Source organism: Mus pahari, chromosome 9 (assembly GCF_900095145.1).
Source record: "Mus pahari chromosome 9, PAHARI_EIJ_v1.1, whole genome shotgun sequence".
Classification (NCBI taxonomy): Eukaryota; Metazoa; Chordata; class Mammalia; order Rodentia; family Muridae; genus Mus; species Mus pahari.
The window spans coordinates 3,780,480-3,798,928 of NC_034598.1; the positions used below are offsets into that span (position 1 = coordinate 3,780,480).

Below are 18,449 nucleotides of genomic sequence, written 5' to 3' on the forward strand. Positions count from 1 at the left end.
GGGTGGGCAGGGGAGCAGGGTGGGGGGAGGGTATAGGGGACATTCGGGATAGCATTTAAAATGTAAATGAAGAAAATATCTAATAAAATAAGTAAAAAAAAAAGAAGTCTGAAAAAAAGGAGAAAAAAAAAATCAGAAACCTGGAAGGTTTCTGACAATAGTTAGGATAATTTCTGGAGCTGAAAGATGCACTTCCTTTTGGTCATGAGCAGTGGGGGCAGCACTAGGCTGTGCAGGTACAGTGGAAACCACATGGAGTTCATAATGTGTCTACACTAGAAAGCAGTCTACATTTCATTTACAGTTCAGCCTTGATCTAGGAAGCAGGAAGATTTGAGATGGAGGAGTATTCAGAAGACAAATTGTGGGTTAGGAGTTTGTTCCCAACTTTATAGGTGAGACAAGTCTATCAAGGCTTTTGAGCAGACCTTGGCAACCAGTGTGGAATCTAAGGAATATGGGGGTGGGGACCATTTACATAACTAATTAGAGAGGGAGGGGCATCAGAGGGAGCCAGGCCACTTGGGAAGTTATTGTTAGAAGAATGGTGGTTCAATGTAATAACCAGTGCAATAACCAATGGTGGTTCAGTGCAATAACCAGGGAGACTGAAAAAAAGAAAGGTGTAGAGGAGGGAAGAGCTATGACTCAGGAGCATAGTATTAATTTTCTCAGAGAATTAAATTTGTCTTAATTAATGAGACCAATAAAATCAGTCCTGCTTATACAAAGCCTTCCAAAATGTTTAGCTGGTAATATTACAGCAGTTATTTCATTACCTGTAAACATGAAATTTACTCAGTTAAATAGAATGGTTTTTGTCTAACAGCATTGGGTATCACACTCCTGCATCCAATATGCTTCCAGATTCTCTTTCCAGACTTCCAGGACCTGTATTTCTCAAGAGCTGAGAGCCTATGGATGCTCTTCCTCAACTCTCATCAGGCCCCTGGACCCATGAGGCATCTCTGGTTTAACAATGGGAAACTATGACACAAAGAATTGAATACGATGAAGCAGTTACTCAAACCAATTTTCTTCAGAAAGAAGTGGATTGATGTAGCTTTCATGGCAGTTATATCACAGTCAAGTGGTTTAATCAGGGCAAACGTGATGAACAGGCTAACTGGAAAAAGTTAAGACTGAGCTATTATCAATGTCCCTTAATTGTCGAAGCTGGTACAGATAGTATAGGGACTTTAGGACAGTGACATTGAATTGTTGTCAGGCATTACCTGGCATATTTTTGTCTTTTTGTCCAAGTAAAGAAACAAAAGAATCGTGTTTATTCTTAACTTTGTGTTGAGTGAATTCTGACTGGCTACTTGTGAGGGACTTTTTATTTAATAAGGATAGTCTTTGATTCAATGCTTGGAAGAGAACACGATGCTGGCTAGAACACAAGAGTTTAGGTGACTGTGAATTATGGCAATGCTATAGAACATAGGTCCCAGTGGATGATGTGATAATTGGTGCTTATATTAAAATGATTATAATAAATGCAGAGGCCGTGCCTCATGTATGTGTGTCATTCTAGGTATATAGAACTTCAGAATATTCATGTAAAGGGCTGGAATTAGAACAAGGCAAGACTGAGAAAAATAAGGGATTTTTAACTAAAAGTAGAATGTTTGGAGAATTTCAATTTAATATGGTTTTCCCTCTTAAATTACCTGGATTGGGCTCTCTCTTCATGCACCTGAACCAGGAGTCATGCCTTTGAGATCTATGTTAGTATTCATTCTTGTTCGTGTAGAGTTGTCCAGGATTGTTATACAGTAATGCAGTGATCTCTTGCATTGCAAACAACAGGAATTAGTGGCCTTGGAAAGCTCACATGAGGCTGGGGGAGGGAAATGCTCAGACCTCTTCTTTTTTACATGGCTCTTTTAGAAACTTGACACTGAATATCTCCCTGCATCTGGAGGAGAGAAGAAAGAGACCATGCAGGCATTCAGTACACAATGCTGAAATAAAACCTTCCATTGTCCACCAAGACAATAGCACTAGTTTATAATAATGTTCTACAAGTGGGGCACAAATGGCATAAGCCTGCAATGCAATCTTTGTTCCAGTGTAATCTTCCGTATCAGCTATCGACACTCCCTAGAACCGAGAGAACTGTCTTTCTCCCATTTCCCATAACTGCTTCCCTCTCCTCACTGTATGGAGAGTTGTGTAATTAACTTCCCCTTTGGGATGGTTAATCATGTTTGACAGCATAGGAACTGTCCTACATCTTGGTCAGTCTTGGACAAAGCCCAAACTGTTTGTGTTCATATACAAAATTAGTTAGCTTCATGTCTGCTTCCAAGCTTGCTTAGGTTAGATACTTTGTTATGAAAACACATGGGAGTACAGAGACTCAAGGTGCTCACAGGAAAAGTCACTGGCTAGAGATACTTGGAAATACTTCACCTTGTGCCAAGAGAGCTGGAGTCCCATGTTCTTATGTTACCTAAGCAAGCTTTAAGGTTGCTAAGTAGCTGAAAATAACCTGGAACTCTGGATCCTCCTTTCCTACCTTGTAATAACTGTATTGAGGGTGCAGGAGTATAGCAACATACCCAGCCTGAGAAAAAGACCTTTTTATGGATATTATAGTAAGGAAAAAATCTATTACTATATCAGAGTATTATGACAAAGGCTGTGGTATAGTCAGAAGCTCTGCCTGGGAATGCTGAGGCTAGACAGTGAAGCATCTCCACGTGGACCAGGTGAGAACCCGCTGCATCATTAATCAAGCTGAAAGCCATAAAGTCAGTGTATCACCTGGCATCAAAAACCATTCATTCACAAGAACCCCAGAAACCAATCAGCATTTTGGGGGAAGAAAATTGATCTGTCACATGGAAATGCTCACTGATGCTGATTCACTGAATAAATGTTCACCTGTTGTTGGGGTTGGGGGTAAAACAACATAGAGAACAAAGACTTAGCACAGCAGCATCTTCAAACCCTAACTCAGTTCATCCCTCAGTAGGTGACGTTTTGTTCACTGGAAGTTTAGAACCTTCTACTCTCATGAACTACAGCCAGCAAATTCATCAAATATTATTTTGCTTTGAAATAATTCACTTATGTAAATATTTTCTCTTTGGAAAGACTTAAAATACATTAGGGGAGATGGTGTCTTTCTTGTTCTTTTTCTCTATTTTTCCATAATATTTTTTTCTGTGTAAAGCATAAGATAGTTGTCCAATATGTATCATCTAGAATATACAATGTATCAATGATTATGTGAAGGAAAGCAAACAGGGTAATAAGGGAAGAGTTAGAGGCATAAAATTGTAGAATAAGCTTTTTTTTTTTTTTTTACAGACACACCTTTTTGGTCTTGAGTCATTTAACAGAAACCAGAATGATGTGATGGTATGTGATGGACCATATCTAAGGATGAGATCTCTTAGGCATGAAAGACAAGTACAAAGGCCCCCAGGCAGCTATGTGTTTAGTGGTTTTTGGCAGTAGGAGCTAGTATGTTCTCAGGCTCAAAAGTACCAAGAGATGAGCTCAAAGAGGTAACGAGGGGCCAGTTAGAAGATCTGTGATTGACGTAATAGGTGTGGAGCGGGATATGGAGTTTTAAGGGGCACACCAGATATCAAAGTTGGAAATGACTTTGGAAAAATTTTAAAATAACCTTGAGGGTCACTAACAAATTAATGTTTTATGTACAAAATAGTATTTGTGTTTGAGATGTTTAGTCAAGGGGAAAGTTGATTAAGACAGTTAAAAAAAAGTGTTAAATACTTAGAAATACTTGTTGCTTCATATGCAGTTCTACTTAGAAGAAAGAATCAATGAGTTTTATTTATTTATTTTGAACCACTTAAGCTGATCCACAATCAATTTAATTGATCATATAATTATATTGATTTAGTAATTAAGACTTCTGGGGAAAGTGGACTCTGTTCAGTTCCTCTATTTACTGTTCTAAATTAGACTTCTCTGAAGGATATATGTTTCACTCTCTCTAGTACAGTGAGTCTGCCATATTAAGCTCATGAACAACTTTAGGAGACCTTCAGTTATTTATTCTAGAAGAGAAATATTTTTTCCTGAAATTTTCCCAGCAATGGCTAAGATATAAAGGGAAGGGGGTGGTGGTGATAAGATGATTTGATATCTCTCCAAACTGGCAGTTTCAAAAAATTATTAGCCCAACATTCATCTCCACAAAAATTTACATATACACCAGTTTCTAACTATTCATTTTCAGTACCCATTAAGAATGTTCTGTTGACAAAAATGCCTTCCTGTGCTTCCTCTTGGCTATTTTCTCCTGCAAGATTCCAAAGACTTAGTTTGTTGCAGGTCCAGTAACTGGCAAATGGTAGATAACTGTAGAAAGAACTACTACAAGGGGTACCGAGCGGAACACTTCTCATCGTCAGAAGGTCACTACCAGGGACTGTGGTCTTCAGTTGAGAGCCACTGCTATTTCCAATGGCATTCAGCTGCTCTGTTTTTTGGTCCTGGTAAGAAGCTATCGTTCTCACAAGGAGTACTGGGAATGAGTTCAACGTACATTGATTCCCATGACATTTTAGTGACCTTTATAGCATAGTGGTAGATGCCAAACTGAGAGCTCTATGATTAATATGGTTTTGTGAGTCATATGTCCATATTGGAAATAATAAGACTTTCTCAAGTGCTATGATAGAGTCTTCACAGGTGTAGGACAGGGTGGCAGGGGCGCCTTGAATAAGCCTGGACATTGTGGTATTAGACTCCAGTTCTCCCTCGGGTCTTATATTTGGCCGAGGCTGCTGTAGTTTTCTGAGAATCATTGCTTGAGATGCTTATTTTATTCCCTAGGAAAAGCACAATGCCCAAAGACATAAGGGATTAATACTCCTTTGCTGGTTTTAGTTTCTGTTTGCTTTAAATAATGATGGTGAATGCTCTAGTTGCTCTCAGAAACTGGATTAAGGGTTTAGAAGGCATCTGTGCATGCCAGACAAAGCTTTAACAAAGCAAGTCTTTCATCTGCATAATGGCAACCTCTTCCTGGGCCAAAAGCACAGGAGCCTTCTAGGCCACCCTCCATTCTGTTCCAACTCCTCTGATGTGTTGCTTTGTCCAGTGACACCTGTGGAAGTTGCTTCCATCAACATATCTTACTGTCGGCAGCAAACCTCTGGTCCATGCTTGCAAAATGATACTTGGTTCCAGCTAAGAAGGATGGAGTTTGTCTTCAGCCACCCGCCAGTCATTTCAGAAGATCCATAAGCTAGATAAAGGAAAGAATAGATGCGACTTCCCCACTCCTGTGAGGAGATGAGGACTGATTGAACATTTCTGTGCTACCCATTTCTTGTTCCAATGGTCTTGACTCTCTGTCTAAGGTCTTCCCTTCACCCTCCCTCCCTGTCCACTTACCTCCATTATGCAAGAGGTGCACATGCCATTGAGTACCAAATGCCATTCATATTATTCATGTACTTCATTTGTGGAGTCTGAGAAGTTCTGGATGAGATCAGGCTGAACAGTGTGCCAAAGTATGCTATCAGTCATTAGAGCATCAAGAAATTTAAAAACACCATTGCATAATGTCAGTGATAATTGGGCTCTGTGATAACCACAAGTGTTATGTGGCATCACAGATCTAGGCTACATTCTAGGTAAGATATGAACATAGATGGAGAGGGATTGGGGTGCATCTCAACAGAGAAGTATGCATGGCATTTAAAAGTAGGGGTGCTGGGTTTAGAGTAACTTTGAAGTCAACAAGGGCCCTGGTCTTTGAGAAAAACCCTTTGGCCACATCCAGCCATTCACCTTCAGAGGAGATAAAGTGGGAGGGGCCATTAAATGGCCTTTAAAATATTTTATTTTTGAAGATGGGCCAGTCACCACCTGTATAAACTGTACTCCCCTCTTTTCCCAAACAATATTCCCTGAGTCTGTTTCTTACCATGCATGGCAGGCATGAGAGATGGTGGGGAGGTGGAGAGGAGGAGCCTCTCATACTGCTTTTTGAAGTTATGTTCTCTAAACATAGATTCTGACACTAGTATTTGCCATGGGAATGACTAGACTACCTCACTGGGAGGGAGGGAAGCAGTAACATGGTTCAGAGATAGAAGCCACCACAGGTGTTCCTGTTGAGCCAGGAACTGGACATGAGGCAAGGAAGGGTGGGTTCTTCCAAACAGCATGTTCTCTGCCTATTCATGGAAACTTTCACATACTGGACAACTATCAAGAGTTATTTAATTTCATCTGTGTAATGGTTATGCGTTGTGGCTATTATTAGCTCTATTATATATGTGAGGAAACTGAGATGCACAGTGATTAAATATCCGAGCCATGATCACATGGCTAGCAAGTGGAAGAACCAGTCTGCAAAGGGAGAGCATTTTCTGTCTTGCTTGTTCCAGTGTGTAAAATATCTCTTGGCTCAGGCTTCTTTGGAGGGTGGGGAAATGGCAGAATCATTCAATAGGTCAGTAACTCCAAATTTGTGTACCCCATTAGGATACTCTGGATAGGCCTATGTGGTAAAGAGTGAATACTGTTTAATTTCTTTCCCGATCGCAAAGTATTCTAAGCTGCTCCACACTATGTTTGTCATTGTTCTATCTTCAGTAACTGTTATGTAGGGGTGCATCTGTGGAACATATAGTGCTTTGACGATAGTCTGTGTGAGGGATGACCCATCTGGCACCTGGTCCACTACTCACCACAAAATGAAGGAGAACAGAAAGGATCCTAAGTCCACAGTCCACACTCATGACACTGGGTTTTGGCCCAACCTGAGTCTATATTTTTCCCTTCTGAAAGAGACATCTGGAAGCCAATTAGCATGGTACATATTGTCAGCCAACAGCAAAGGCTGCAGGTGTGAAAGGATGACTCTTCTTCTCTATGCTAAGGAAACCCCATCCTTGGATTTCATAATACAAGCAAGCAGGCCTTCTATGTTGCCTACCTGCTCTCAGTGAAGTGACAGAGGTAGCTTTGGCTGTCTCAGTTCAGGATGAGGCCCCCAATTGGGCAGGGACCTTCGGGACATTCCCTAGTAACTTGGTTTTAGGGTCATTTGTCTCCTCTTGTGGAGAAGTATGTTCCGTCGACATTCAGGGGACAATAGCTGCCATTGGTCACTCTGGATACCTTTTTGGTGGTCCTCATAGTTTTTGCCTAGATTCCAGAACATTCTTGTGAAGGTGACTGTTTAATTTGCTAGGAAAGCTCATTGCTTGCAAATAACTCTTGTTTGGCTCCAAGATTCTTATTGTCTGATTCTGACTGGATCATGAAGTAACATTGACACTGGTGCCACACTTATAAAGTATGAATTCAGTCTTTTCATGGGCCTAACGCTCACCACTTTCCTTTCCTCCTAAAACACACCCATGTATCCTTTCTAAAACCCCAATAAATCCTGGAAGAGTAACGAGTTAGAGAGAAGTGACAATCTCTTACCCATTTTAATATGTGTGCTATAAACAGGCCCTGGTCTCTGAGATACTGCTTACAGTGATCCTGTGAGACCAGGGTCATTATCATGATCCACATTTCACAAGAGAAAAACAGAGACCGTTCCTTTTATTTCTTGTTGCCAAAACGAAAAACAAAACAAAACAAAACAAAAAACCCAAAAATGCTCTCTGAAATCAAGTTCAGCAAAAAAATGAATTCAAAGGAGCAGAAGCCTTCTGCCCTGAGCCTATGCCCTTCCTGATTTGGTTGATTACACTTCCCTCAGCTCCCCCCTCTTATTGCATGGGCACAGACTCATTATCCCATTAGGTACTGGCTGAGAAGGCCAAAGGCACAATGGGAACCTAGAGGAATTTGGCTGGACCCAGAGTTAACAAACCCTGCTGTAAAATAAAAGCAGACAGTATTTTTTGACTGGAGCACATTCTCAGGGCCTTCAAAATGCTTTGGAAAGCATCCATGGTGGTTAATTTCAAGTAAGAAAATATCTGAGAGGAACAGGAGGCAAAGTCATGTGATCTAGGCCTTCACTGAATGCACATGGGGGCCTAAGGCAGGTGTGAAATGAGGGACCACATGCTGTAAGCTTAAATACTGAAGAGCTATGATGTAACATTGAAAATCCTTAGATGAAGAGAAGAATCCTCTCATAACAAACATACTGATTTCATCAGTAATCTACAGGCTGGGTCATATGTTTCCTGATGCCTTAGTGTTGCATTCTGGGAGTTGTTCTCTAGAGAGATCTGGCCTCTCCTTTCTTGGTCTTTGGTTCTAGGTATGGCCTCTTCTAATAGCCTGCCCTCTTCCTGCCATATTTGGAGCCAAACATGCATGTGTGACACTGTCGTACAACTCATTCCCAGCTCCTCTAATCACTATCCCTAGATCTCATATTGGCCAAGAAGTGGAGAAATAAGTCCCGTTTGTACTCTTATAGGTGGACTGGCCCAGGAAAAACGATCTCACAAGGTCCTGGTAGCTGTGCCCAGATGGGTGAGAAAGGAACAGCAGAGTTCTGATTACACAGAACCCATTTAGGAATGAGCCAGAAACTAATTCATCCCTTTTGACTCCCACTAGGAGAGGTAGCATGCAAGAATGCCCATGAAGGCTGGTCAGAAAGCGGTCACACAGTTCTCTTGCCTGGTATGCATCATGTGGATCTTTTGTTAAAAACACAAACCATGGACACTTGCCATACTTTTCTGCATATTCAGGCACAAGAGAAAAAGCTACTCTACATCCTTCATGACTCAAAAAATATAACTAGCTATGGTGACCCTCACCTCAGGCTGAGTTGTAACTTCCCTTGGGGAATCGCTCCTCAACTCTGTACACACATTACCTGGGAGCCAGATATATATAAGGACAACTGCTTCTCCCAGTGATTTTGTGTGTACGTGTGTGTGTGTGTGTGTGTGTGTGTGTGTGTGAAAGAGTGAAAGAGATCAAACCTTTGTGGCTACTACAAGAAACTCAAAGCTGAGGTAACTCAAGAAATTCTTACTGGCAGATCAGCAGTGCTGGTGGCCTATAGCTAACAAAAGCATCTGTAGTTGGCTTGAGCAGTCAGTGAGATGGGGACAGTTGGAGACAGACTCTTGACTGGCTTTTCCATTAGGCTCTATGTATGATGAAAGTCAAAGTAGTTAGCTCTCAGAAACCATTACAAACACCATTCAAACAAACACTAGCCCTTGAATTCTCATCTACTCTACCTATCCACTGACCTCGTCATAACTCCCAGAAATCCCTTAAATCGAACATCATGTTAGACCCTATCAGTTGACTTGAATGGAAGAGGGCAGATCTGGGACTCAAATCACTGACTCATTGCTCTCACTCAAGGCCTGGTAAATACAGGGCAAACTTAAAGTCTTGTGTGTGTACTGTGTCCTATAAAAGTTCAACGATGACAAGTTTTTCAATGCTGAATCTACAGTTTCTCAGATAAGCTTTCCTAACATTTCTGAAAGATGTGGATTGAGCTATTCAGCAGTGCTAACACATGCCAACAAACTTAGAAATGAAACTCTGCTTAACTTTACAGAAAATGCAATGTACAAAATGAACTACCGAGTCCAGATCTAGACAGAGGAGAATTAGAACATTTACTTCTAGGGCTAGTAAGTGGCTTGCTGGTTTGGAAGTCTACCTGCCAATTAGGACATGAATTTAGAAGTGCTTCCTTTCATTGATTCATTGTTCTCATTCAAAGCTAGGTAAATGCAGGCTGGTAAATGCAGGGGAAACTTAAAATCTCGTGCATGGACTATGTCCTCTATGAATTCAACAATGTGAAATCAGAAAATCACAAGGCATATCCATTTTTTCCAAGCCTGTTTCTGGGTACATATACAAGTGAATCATTTCAGAGACAAAACTCCCACACTTAGAACACAATTTCTTTTCTCCCCAGCAGGAGAGGCTTCTATTCAAAGCCTAGGTCAAGAGTGACCTTGACATGGCAAAGTGATTTATTCAGAATCTCTTCCCAGCAGGACATGTTTAGGTTCTGGGAAGGATTGTTGAACAGTTAGAAGATTCTCTTTATGATGAAGAATACAAATGTAGTTTCAAAGGGAATTCTTATTTAGAATGATGAAATAAATCACAATTGTTGTTAGAGCCTTAGAGATTTCAGATCCTCTTTGCTAAGATCTCATGAGGATACTTTCCATATATACTAGTGTAGTACTTACTGGTTGTAGGTTGGCATCCCATCTTACCTAGGAAACTCTACCAAGCCCAGTAGATTTCAGCATGCTCAGAACCCTCCATCCATACTCCCATTCTTCAGTAAATATGCATGGATATTATTTATTGCCTCTGCATTTCTGCAATGCAACAGGAGCTAATTAGACACATGATGCAGCTATCACATCCTCTGATTCTCATCTCTCTACCCGCCCCTGCTCCTCAGCCCCCACCTGAATCACATCAGTAGTGTGGCAAGCTTCTCTTTTTCTTTAACACTGTCCTGAAGCCTTTTGAAGCAATGATCCTCCACCTATTTGAACCCCCAGGAACTTTTGGTAATGCCTGTGGACATTTTGCATTAGCATAGCTTGTGTGGTGGTGGTGGTGGTGGTGGTGGTGGTGGTGGTGGTGGTGGTGGTGGTGATGTTGCTAACCTGAATGTAGTAGGCAGACTCTAAAAGGGACTCTAAACAATACCCTTCAGTGCACAGGATAATCACAACATCAAATGATTTACACCATCTAACCTGTACTGAGGTTGAGAAGCCTTATTCTTGCATGATTTAAGAACCCTGATCTGTGTTCCTATAGTTATACCCTCAGAATGTGTGCTTGTGACTCACGGGGGCAATTATCTGTATTACCTGCATTTGCTTTACCCATTGAGTATTGAGCCATGTGAGGGGGTTTTAATCTTTGTAGTATCCCCAGAACCTAACTATATCATACACACTGAATTTTCTATAATGGTAATTCAAAGTGAGGGGCTCAACTTTTATCTAAGCCATATGTTAGCAAGTCTCCCATTTAGTATGCTTTTTAAAAAATACTTTACCTATGTAAGCAATGTGTCTTTGGAAAGACTATATATTTCAAGAGAAAAAAATTATCTCTCTTCCACTTTATTTCCCTCAATATTTTTGTTGTAGCTAAGCATGTAACAGATGCTCAGGTGATTGCAGATTATCTACTGATTTTGTCCAAATATTGGTAGAATTTAAAGTTAAAGTTAGATCAAAGTAGGTTAGTCTTAAAAAGAGATGGCTTCTGGTGGAAATGCACTAAAATCCAATGTAAGAGTTTGTTACTTATTTTTTTTAAATTATTTGTATGTGGACTTGCATGGTACAGTACATACATGGTGGTCAAAGGCCAGGTGGTGGGAGTCAATTCTCTCCTTCCATCATATGAGGTCCAGGGATTGGATTCATGTCATCTAACTTGTTGGCAGGTACATTTCCTACTGAGCCATCCTCTTGGAGCTATGTTTGAAGAAGGAAAATGGAAGGTTATCTAGTTATAAAGGAGTCTTTCCTTAACACATTACAGAGCATTTTGTAGGAAAGCTCTTAATTTATCAAGAGAAGTATGAGTTTATGATAACCAGCATTTGTGAAATATAATCTAGTAAGAACAGCGATGTCTTGAGGCTTGTTGAACAAACTGCTTTAGACCAGAGTTTCAAAGCCAACACTGTGGTTTAAAAGTAAATGGAGTGGTGTGTGATTGTCAGTGGGTCATTTACTGATCAAAACAACCTGAAAGGGAAGTGATTGCTGAGAATCAAGACTACAGATACGTTTTAAGGCCCAATGACGGTCCTAGTTACAATAGCTCTTGTCAGTTTGCACAGAACTTTTGGATAAATTAAATTACTTATGGATTTATCCTGGGGAGATTTTAGATTTTTCATATTCCTTTTTTTCCATACCTTTTGTGTGGTGACTGGGAGGTTTCCAGAGTGTCACAAACTGGAGATAAGCTTGCAGCCTACCCAGTTGCTTGATAATGAAAATTATAGGAATGAGGAGTGGAGGCTTCAGGGAACTCCTGATGGTCTAAAAAAATCATAGCAGCACTTGAGTTGTTTTAACTTGAATGCTAACATGGCATCAAGGACAAGCCTTGGGTTCCAAGATGCCTTATGCCAGTCCCTGAATCCAATATCTTTCACCTAATACCAAGGGGTGTACAGGCTATCACAGGATCTAGGGATGTTAATGAGTAGCAGGAAGGGAAAGGCATCCCTGAGGCTCAAGGCTTCTATTATTTGGGAGGTGCGTGACATTATCAATTTCTTACTGATTGTATTGGTGGACAAGAATCAATTCTATTTCTCATTTATTCCCAGGCTCTGTGATATGGAATTATTGGCTGTTACTTCTGTCATCTAGTCTCTCTGACAATGTCTCTCTCTCTCTACCTCTTTCTCTCTCCCCTTCTCTCTCTCCCCCCAGGATCTAAAGGCATAATTGGATTACATGGGAAATAAATAAATATATCTTGACTGACTGATGCTTATTTTGAAAACTCTTGGTTTCAATACAATTGGCCTCTATCTGTGCATCATTTCCTATTCCAGTTTTTCCAGGATGTACATTGCATAGATACAAGATAAAATTTCATATGAGGCACATTTAAATATTATATTTTTTATGATAATAGATATCCTCTACTACCTTCACTAGTATAGATAATTAAGGAAGTTGGTTATTAGAAACCCTGGTTTAACACGAACTTTGCTTAACTTCAGGCATGGAAGAATAGAGGCCTATGTGAAATATGGGTAACTCTTCTCTGTAGTCACCTTTGGCAGCTTTCTTATCTCATTGTGTAATAAGCATTGAACCCTGAGATACAGAATAAGATGGGGGAAAAAAACCTGGGTAACTACCCCTGACTAAGGAGATAAACAAAATTAGGCATTTGGCCAAGCCAGACTGGTTAATATCTTTTCTTGATGATAGTACAGGGGAACCAAAAAAATATGGTGACTTTTTTCAGAGGGTGATTAAACAGAGAGCATGTGTATCTGGAATTTTCTTTAGGTACTTTTCTGGAATACTCAAAGGGAGTCCTCAGTGTTAGAGTAGAAAGTGGCCCTACTATGAGAAATGGGATAGATGATGAAGAGAGGCAGGGAAGTAAAAAAGAAGAGGGCAGATGGTACATCCTGGGTATCCATTGACCTACTAATTCACTAATGCCTAAATCCATTGTCTTCAATGTCTTTCAATTCCAAGAGTCAATACTTCTCTTCCTTTGTATTCTTGCTCATTTGTTAAAATGGGTTGTTTCCATTAACAACCAAATGAGTTCTGAGGAACTCCATCTGTAGATACTCATGTGTATTGTCCAAATCACTGTGGTCAATCATAGGCAGAAGGATGTTCACCAGAATTTCTCTGCTTGGAAGAACTTAGACAGTTGACTACTGTAGGCCCCAAATGGGAAATGTTCTATCTTAACTACTATGATTGCTTCTGCTATTAATAAATCTCTTAGTACAAGGCCCTACTTGCTAGATTAAAGAGTCATGAGCATGAACAGCTATGGACAAGGTTAAAAATAAAACTGTCTGGAAGCCAGAAAATGCTGTCTATATGCTGGGTCAGAATATTATGTAGATGGTAATTTTAGAATAGTCCATATGACTGTAGCATATGAAGTATAATGTTGCCTTATGAGATATTTGTTATTTTAATAAGTCTTGTCCCACTTTCTGTGTGTGTTTGTGTGTCTGTCTGTGACATACATGTGTGTCCATTCAGCGAGGAGAGGTCATTGTCATTAGTCATCTTCCTTACCTTCTGTCCACATTTGTCTTTTTACACAAGATCCCTTACTGAACTTGGGGCTAGGTCAATCCTACAGATCCTTCTGTCTCACCTCCTCAATTGTCAACAATCTAATAGGAGTGTTGTAGTATTTCCATTTCTGTGAAGTGATGCCATGACCAAGGCAAGTCTTATTTAAAACAAACAAACAAACAAACAAAACCCCACATTTAATTGGGCCTGGCTTACAGTTTCAGAGGTTCAGTTCATTATCATCATGGCAGGAAGTATGGGGTAACCTGACAGCAGACATGGTGCTGGAGGAGTTGAAAGTTCTACACATTTATCCAAAGGTGGAGACTGTCTTCTGAAGGTAGCCAGGAGCGGGATCTCTTTTCCACACTGATCAGAGCTTAAGCATGGGACCTCAAAGCCCACCCACACAATGACACCCATCCTCCAACAAAGCCACACCTACACCAACATTGCCACACCCACACCAACATTGCCACACCTCCTAATAATGCCACTCTCTCTTAGTCAAGCATATACAAACCATCAAAAAGAGCATATTTCCAAACAAGCTTCTACATGGGTACTTGGGATCAAACTCAGGTCTTCATGTTTGCAGGCAAGAATTTTATGCACAGTTTCCTCTCCCCAGCACTCTTACCCTCAATTTTTCAATGAGTTCAGTCTTGTAGAGTCAGTTACAAAGGGGTACAGTAAAAAGGTTGGAAAACAATATAGTATTAATTTGACAACATACAGAAAGACAGAAATATATATCTTATTAAAATGAGCTACCACAATTCTAGACTATATAATTTTAGGAACTGTAGTCTGCATAACTAATAAAATCTTTTTTTTCTTTCAATAGAGAATTCTGAGTCTCTTCTGGACTGTGAAGGAGAACTTGTAAAAAGTTGTGTCTGCTGAGACTGGTTGACTGATTAAAATTTCAGGACTATGGAGAGATTTGAATGTTACAGGTCCAGAGACTAATTACATTATCTTCGGTTAACTGTACCCCCAAATCTCAACAGCTATTCCTTGCCTGCCTCTGTGTCAGAACCAACATACTGTGACTAATAGATAAAAAAACCTTTGGAAACTATTAATTTAACAGACCTTCTACCAAACCCAAAGATAAGAGTGTTAACAGATAACATCTTTGGTCTATAAAATAAGTCTCCTCAACCTTGCTGTAACCACCTTTTGGATATGCCCACCAATGTATTTTAAGCTTATCCTGATTTATGACTTTCATTTTTCTCTAAAACTATAAAACTTCATGGAACTGCTTCTATGTTAGAACATGGACTTTGGGGTATCTTAATCTGTGTTTCTGGTCATTCAGAATGGATCCAGAATGAACTAGCTTTTATTCTTTTTAAGAAGGAAAATTGTTTTTTTGTGTTGACACAATCAAAGTCAAATTTTAAATGAATTAAAAATTATTTTTAAAAGTAAGAATTGATTATTGATATTAGCTCCCCCAATTAAGCAAAAGCTATTGACATAGTATGTTAAGAAGTGTGCATGTCTGTCCTCTGACTCGTGATGGAATTCAAATATGTTTTGGTGAACAAGTTTAGTAATAGTGGGTGACTATGGCTATCATAGTATGGGGACTCCTCAATAAGAACACAGAAACTAAGAAACTTCTATCTCTTTAAAAAAGAATGGACCATTTTGCCTCCAGAGGATGCAAATTGAACATGTCTTTGTGTTTTCACATAGAATTTTATTTCTGTTCTCACACCCCACCCTCCTTTACATGAATATTAAGGTCCAAGGCTTTAGCAACAGGCTTTTGGTCCTGGGGGAAGAAAGGGTAAAGGGAAAAGTGTTGTGTATGGCTTTTCATATGTTAATGGTTGCTTCCATGGCAACCATTGAAAAAAACAGAAGGGCTAGGGACAAAAGGGGCTGCAGGAGAGAGGATGGGGCTCTTTCAGGGGCTAGAAGGAATAACAGCCCAGACCCTCCCCTCTGAAAGATAGCTGATGGCCAGGCCTCAAAGGACTTGTCTTAATAGTGCAGAGCCAGTATGTAGTTAATGCAGAGTTTTATGAGTCCAAATTTCACCCTCAATGATGTTTCCCCTTTAAAACGTGGAGAATAAGAATCTGAAACCAAGAGGATGTTTCAAATCACTGCTCCCATTGGGACCTGCAATGGAGTCTCTCTAGAGGACACACTAGACTATCGGTTCTAAGCATCAGACATTTCAGTTTTGAGTTAAAAGGTCAAGGGCTTTTATCTTTGAGTACAAGAAGGCTTTTAAAGCTGGCTGACTAAGAGCAAGCACAGTGGGAATGGCTGTGCTCTCTCTCACATGCATCCTTTGAACACTGTTGTCCCTGATGACATGTTGAAATGGTACAGGACACAGACAAGAGCAGGTCACAGGACACAGAGGACACTGGTGACATTCCATTCCTTGGCTTCCTTGACCAATGAAAAGAATTCCTGGCTGCCTATCTATCCTCCTAGAAACAAGAGGTTACATCCTCACATCAGATTCCCTAGTGTGCTAAGTCTTCATGTGAACTTCGGTGGTTATACATATGAAATAGCTGCTGTATCTTGCCAGCACAACACACTCTTTCTAGCCCTTTCTCGACTACTGTAAAGCAGTACATTCAGTAATAATGCTGACTTTATCAATTTTCTATCCAGCCTTGTTTTCTTGCATGTGTATTCCTCAGTCTTTGATTGAATTATATTGAATTCTTCTCTCTCTCTCTCTCTCTTTTTTTTTGTCTCCTTTAAATAGTGGCCAGAGACCAGCCACCAGTAGCTGTGATACAGTGTTTTCTCTGTTTCGATAGACACAAGGGCTTTTTATCACAATGGAATGCTTATGGAATTGCATGTTTCAAAAGACACTAACATGAAAATACAACTTCATTCAAAGTCAGGTTACAATTATGAATAGCAAGGCTGCAATGAAGATAGAGAGAAAGAAGTGCTGGTCTGTCTTTCTTTCAGTGGTTATAAAATGTAATGCATGTTTTTTTTTCCCCTCATAAGCCTTATGAACTTAGTCCCACTTTCATGCTATTCAAAACTCTGATGGGGTAGAAAGAACAGAGTTATTGTAGCTACCAGGAATCCCAGTTTGAAATCTGACAATATTGTTACCAATATTATATTATAAAGAGATAGTTTCTTCAAAATAATCTTATTTTTGAATGCCTGTTTTGCTTGATATTTGCTGAGTAGTATTTGACATCTGATATTTTGGCAACAACACTGAATAATTCATCTGTTCATCAAAGTTTTTAGAAGTATTCTCATAGACTAGGACTTGGTCATATTTGATCAGTACATGATATGACTGGTTCTCATGGAAATGTAGCCTAGTATATATTGATAATTGTGTTAATAAAGAATCATCCCTTTAATCATTTTTTAGTGTCTGATTGCTTCTGAAACTAAGACTTGATGTTTAAAAAGATACATGGATGAGAGATCAATCAATCAAACAAACAAACAAACAAAAAAAACAAAGAAAAGAGATCTGGTTAGATAAAATTCAGTCAAAACAGGAAAAGAAATCATGGTCATTGTAGAGAGACAGGGCACATTCTAGGGCTACTCCATCTAACCCCATCACGATGCCAGATGACAAGCATACTGAAAGTGTATTGTTCCCAAAGTTTTGATGTGCACAAGAGTAAAACTAACTTGAAGTCTATGATGAGCAAAGTTGTTCTGACTTGTTTTAAGGAACAGAGAAGCCCTGAGCGCTCCCTCCTCCCTATATCCTCCCCAGATCTGTGTAAGGGTACATGGAGACATAGCCAACACATAATTAGAACAAATATAACATCAAGTCTTCAATAAATACCTTGTACATGATTTTTCCCAAGACAAACTAAGACAACTGATGACAAGTCCTCATCCCTGATCAGGGATCTTCTCTAAGGAAAGGGAGCAGCCATACTTGGCTTGCCCCCAAACAGCTGTGCTTTGTGCCCTCTCATTCCCTGTTGAAAGCACACCCACCACATATGCCTGCACACAGTTGCTAACACTAAAGGCCACAGCTAATTGGCTTGGGGAAAGGAGAGACACTTGTCTCAAGAGTAACCACTGTTACAATAGTGTCTGCGTTTGGTGGCTGATTATGGGATGGATCCCCGGATGGGGCAGTCTCTGGATGGTCCATCCTTTCGTCTTAGCTCCAAACTTTGTCTCTGTCACTTCTTTCATGGGTATTTTATTCCCTATTTTAGGGAAGAATGAAGTATCCATGTGTTGGTCTTCCTTCTTCTTGATTTTCTTGTGTTTTGGAGATTGTATCTTGGATATTCTAGGTTTCTGGGCTAATATCCACTTATCAGTGAGTGCATATCAAGTGAGATGCCAATGCCTGGCAAATATAGAAGTGGATGCCCACAGTCATCTATAGGATAGAACACAGAGACCCCAATGGAGGAGCTAGAGAAATTACCCAAGGAACTGAAGGGGTCTGCAACCCTATAGTGAAACAACAATATGAACTATTCAGTATCCCCAGAGCTCGTGTCTCTAGCTGCACATATAGCAGAAGATGGCCTAGTCAGCCATTGTTGGGAAGAGATGCCCCTTGGTCTTGCAAGCTTTATATGCCCCATACAGGGGAACGCCAGGGCCAAGAAGTGGGAGAGGGTGGGCAGGGGAGCAGGGTGGGGGGAAGGTATAGGGGACATTTGGGATAGCATTTGAAATGTAAATGAAGAAAAT

At 40.1% G+C, this 18,449-nt stretch overlaps 1 long non-coding RNA gene across 1 annotated transcript in view; it reads left to right on the forward strand.

Moving 5' to 3' along the window:
• The window catches only part of LOC110326147, a 42,188-nt gene extending 25,068 nt beyond the window's left edge, over positions 1 to 17,120 (forward strand). The window contains exon 3 of the long non-coding RNA XR_002380768.1: positions 14,595 to 17,120. This is a non-coding gene — a long non-coding RNA (uncharacterized LOC110326147). The remainder of the gene's footprint in view (positions 1 to 14,594) is intronic.
• The last annotated feature ends 1,329 nt before the right edge of the window (positions 17,121 to 18,449 follow it).